Genomic DNA, 5,078 nt, shown 5'->3' with positions numbered 1-5,078 from the left:
ATGCAGTGGACTATGCTATGCTAATGACTTAAAATGAAAATGAATGTACAAAATGGGAGGTGCAAATTTGAGGTGCTACAGCTGCCCCTATTCAATCAACTGGGAACCCGAATGGATGAGAGCAACGGCTGTCAGACTTTCAGGGTAAACAGGGATTGAATACCGAAGAACCGTAGAAATTTGCACAATGCGGGGATCCACCAACGGAAACGTCCACTGGGATCTGATATTTATTACTGAGAATTTTGATTTTTCTTCTTTCTTTGTTCAAAGGTAAATCACATCCAGACATCGACACACGATGAATGGGAACAGAAATCACAACTAGAGGTCAACGGACAACTAGGAAAAACTCGACGTTTACCAAGACCAACGGAGAGGTAACCAGTCATTAATGAATGACTGGAAGAGAGATACAACCATACGTCAACGGACGACATGGGAAAAACTCAACGTTTACCAAAACCAACGGAGAGGTGAATCAACTGGGGACGACCAGGAAAAACTCGACGTTTACCAAGACCAACAGAGAGGTAAGCCAACTCGGGACGACCAGGAAAAACTCGACGTTTATCGAAACCAACGGAGAGGTAACCAATCATCAACGGATGAATGGGAAGACTCGACCAGACGTCAACGGACGAAAGGGAGAAGCTCGACGTTTACCGACATCGAAAGATGATGTTTACTGACACCAAAAAAGGATCGACCAGACATTTACGGATGAATGGGAAGAACTCGACGTTTACCGACATCGAAAGATGATGTTTACTGACACCAAAAAAAGGATCGACCAGACATTTACGGATGAATGGGAAAAACTCGACGTTTACCGACATCGAAAGATGATGTTTACTGACACCAAAAAAAGGATGGACCAGACATTTACGAATGAATGGGAAAAACTCGACGTTTATCGAAACCAACGGAGAGGAGAACCCACTTCACTGAGGAAGGGTACAACAACCTGAAACCGAATAGGAGCCTACCGACGACTCTACTGGGGATTCTGAAGTTAGGAATCAACCAGACATTAACGAATGACTGGGGAATAGGATATACAATCAGACGTCAACGGACGAATGAGAAAAACTCAACGTTTATCGAAACCAACGGAGAGGTAAATCCGCATGGGGAGGGGTACAACTAGACGCCAACGGACGACTAGGAAAAACTCGACGTTTATCGACACCAACGGAGAGGAGAACTCTGAGGGGAATCATCAGGCATTTCCAAATGATCTGTGGGGAACAAACAACTATACGTCAACGGACGCATAGGAAAAACTCAACGTTTATCGACACCAACGGAGAGGAGGATTCTTCTGGGGATAATGAACACAACCAAATCATCAACGGAAGATCGGGAAAAACTCGACGTTTATCGACACCAACGGAGAGGAGGAGTGCTTCACTAGGGAAGGAGGACACAACCAAATCATCAACGGATGATCGGGAAAAACTCGACGTTTATCGACACCAACGGAGAGGAGGAATGCTTCACTGGGGAAGGAGGACGACGTTACGAACATCGAAAGATGATGTTTACCGACATCAAAAGAAGACCAGACACTTCGCATGACTGGGAAATCACCGAAAGATGGTGTTTACCGACACCAAAGAAGACCAGACACTACGCATGACTGGGAAATCACCGAAAGATGGTGTTTACCGACACCAAAGAAGACCAGACACTACGCATGACTGGGAAATCACCGAAAGATGGTGTTTACTGTAACACCCTTCTAAAATACCCCAAATATTTAATTAAAATAATAACATATAAATCAGAGTAATCATGCAACTAAGGGTGTCACACATTTATTTCGCACCATTCGTCATACTATTTAGTCATGCTCATTATTTAACTCAAAACATAAAGTATTGCACAATACGCAGCGGATAGAGATCAAATCGATCATTCAAAACATGTAACATACTACATGTAAACTGGTTCAACAAACATCAACAACACAATTAAAATGTTCCCTCCCGATGTTACATCTATCAGAGCATGACCCACTAAGGAGACTACACTAGACTCCAAGCATTAGCTTCTACTCAATCACTGCTCGTTACCTGAAAAATAGTTGTAAGGGTGAGTTCCTCAATCGATATAATAAGCATTATAGAATATAATGTCATGTTAAGTAATTTAACACATTAATCACCCTAATCGTATCACACATTCAGTAACGGCACATCAACTCAAATATCATACTCAATATCAACACAATTCATACTCATGCTCAATGCCAACACAACACACGTATAACATTGGAATACACCCATTCATATTATACACTACACATATATTATGCAATGAGACTCCATGCATGCGGTACCGACTATTCGTGAACATATAGTTCAACTTCACCGACCAAATCCAGGTACGGCTACCAAGCTCACCAGTCCCACTCATTTGAGACCTAGTGACTCACATCACTAATTCCTCACCATGGGAATTAGCTACCACCCCAAGGGCCATGCTATGCACGCTAATTCACCTAGCATGCAAACATCAAAAACAGTCCAAATGACTAACATCACTAATTCCTCACATGGGAATTAGCTACCACCATAAAGGCCACATTATGCACGCTAATCACCTAGCAATGCAACATCACAACAATAATCCACAATGGACCGATGCTCACTCTCTAAGCCATAAAACAGTCCATTCGCAACATATGCATAACATACACATTCACAACATTATGCATACCATCATACATTATCAACACATGTATCAACACATCATATCATGTCAAATAATTAAACACAGTATTAGCACACTCTACTAATACCTATACTGCTCAAAACAGCGGGAAATAATCCCTACTATATCACACACCGATATAGGCAACCATCAATTAGGCACACAACATTTTAATTAACAATTTTTCCACTCTGCAACAGTGTTAACCGGTTAACGCCCTGGGTTAACCGGTTAACGCAGCACAAACACACTTTCTGGCAAAACGCAACAGTGTTAACCGGTTAACGCCCTGGGTTAACCGGTTAACGCAGACAAAACAACAGTTTTTTCACAATTTATAACAGTGTTAACCGGTTAACGCCCTGGGTTAACCGGTTAACGCAAGACAGAAAGCTGTTCCCGCGCTAACACAAAGCAGAATGCAGAATTCTCCGCATTTTCCGCCGTTGGAGGACTTCCGGACCTCCGATTCTAATTCCGTAAAAAGCTACACGTCCAGAAATTTACGACACACACCATTATCGATTCAATTACAGTTTTCACACGACTTATTCATCACAATTTCTCAGCATTCCAAATCCCAATTAGGGTCAATTCAACGGTTTATCACTACCCATTACATGCTAACCCATAATACCCATTAAACGACGATAAACCCCCCTTACCTGAGTTAATCCGGCGAATCTTTAAGCTTCAAGCTTTTCTCTTCTCCAACCTTTGCCCTTGCTCTTCCTCTTTGCCCTTTCTCCACTTTTCACTTTTCAGCCGCTTCTCTGTTTCACGTAAAAACTCTTTTTACCAAATGGGATTCTTTTTCCTTATTTCACACTTATATATTTTCCAATAATTATTATTCCAAAATAATAATAATAATAATAACCCAATAATTCCAATTATTTAACTAAATTAATAAATATAATATTAATTTAAATCAAATAATTATCTTATTTTTATTGGGGTGTTACAACTCTCCCCCACTAAAAGAGTTTTTGTCCTCGAAAACATACCTCAAGCGAATAACTCCGGATAAGACTCCTTCATCTGACTCTCAAGTTCCCAAGTCACATTGCCACCTGCTGGTCCTCCCCAAGCTACCTTTACCAAAGCAATCTCTTTACCCCGCAACTGCTTCAACTCTCGATCCTCTATCCTCATAGGTGATGTTTCAACAGTCAGGTTATCTCTCACCTGTACATCATCTACTTGGACCACATGCGAAGGATCAGGAATGTACCTCCTCAACTGAGACACATGAAAAACCTCATGCAAATTCGCAAGTGACGGCGGTAAAGCGATACGATAGGCTACCTCCCCTATCCTCTCCAAAATCTGATAAGGACCAATAAATCGAGGTGTCAACTTCCTCGACTTCAAAGCTCGACCAACTCCAGTTATCGAAGTAACACGAAGAAACACATGATCTCCCTCTTGGAACTCAAGTGACTTCCTCCTCTTGTCATGATAACTCTTCTGACGACTCTGAGCAATTCTCATCTTCTCCTGAATCATCTTAATCTTTTCCGTAGTCTGTTGAACAATCTCCGGTCCAACCACAGCACTCTCACCGGACTCATGCCAACATAAAGGTGTCCGACACCTCCTACCATACAAAGCTTCAAACGGTGCCATACCAATGCTCGAATGAAAACTATTGTTGTAGGTAAACTCAATCAAAGGCAAATAACAATCCCAAGCACCTCCCTTTTCCAAAACACAAGCTCTCAAAAGATCCTCTAATGACTGAATCGTCCTCTCAGTCTGACCATCAGTCTGCGGATGATATGCAGAACTCAATCTCAGCTTAGTTCCCAAAGCCTTCTGCAAACCTTCCCAGAACTTCGATGTAAATCTCGGGTCTCTGTCCGAAACAATACTCGACGGAATACCATGCAAACTTACAATCTTCTCAATATACAACTCGGCTAATCTCTCTAACGGATAATCCATTCTGATTGGGATGTAATGAGCCGATTTCGTCAATCTGTCAACAATCACCCAAATGGCTTCAAAATTCTTAATTGTCCTCGGCAAACCAGACACAAAATCCATACTGATACTATCCCACTTCCACTCTGGAATAGTCAACGGTTGCATTAGCCCAGACGGCTTCTGATGCTCAATCTTTGACTTCTGACAAGTCAAACAGGAATAAACAAAACTCGCAATTTCTCTTTTCATTCCCGGCCACCAAAATAACTTCTTCAAATCATGATACATCTTCGTAGCTCCAGGATGAATACTCAGGCCACTACGATGTCCTTCCTCAAGAATACTCTTCTTAAGTTCGGTAACATCCGGAATACACACCCGATTCCCAAATTTCAAAATACCATTCTCATCAACTCTGAATTCACCACCTT

General features: G+C 41.7%; 1 long non-coding RNA gene across 1 annotated transcript; it reads right to left on the bottom strand.

Moving 5' to 3' along the window:
* Positions 1–1,798: 1,798 nt before the first annotated feature.
* Positions 1,799–3,533, bottom strand: LOC127107030 (uncharacterized). The gene is made up of 2 exons (XR_007795604.1): positions 3,384–3,533; positions 1,799–2,078 (listed from the first exon to the last, which is right to left on the bottom strand). It is a non-coding gene; the product is annotated as an uncharacterized LOC127107030 (long non-coding RNA).
* Between the last annotated feature and the right edge of the window lie 1,545 nt (positions 3,534–5,078).

The sequence above is a fragment of the Lathyrus oleraceus genome, chromosome 7, assembly GCF_024323335.1.
Source record: "Lathyrus oleraceus cultivar Zhongwan6 chromosome 7, CAAS_Psat_ZW6_1.0, whole genome shotgun sequence".
In the NCBI taxonomy this organism is placed as follows: domain Eukaryota; kingdom Viridiplantae; phylum Streptophyta; class Magnoliopsida; order Fabales; family Fabaceae; genus Lathyrus; species Lathyrus oleraceus.
Note: the sequence above shows the minus strand (reverse complement) of the source record. Positions and strands in the feature narration are given on the sequence as shown.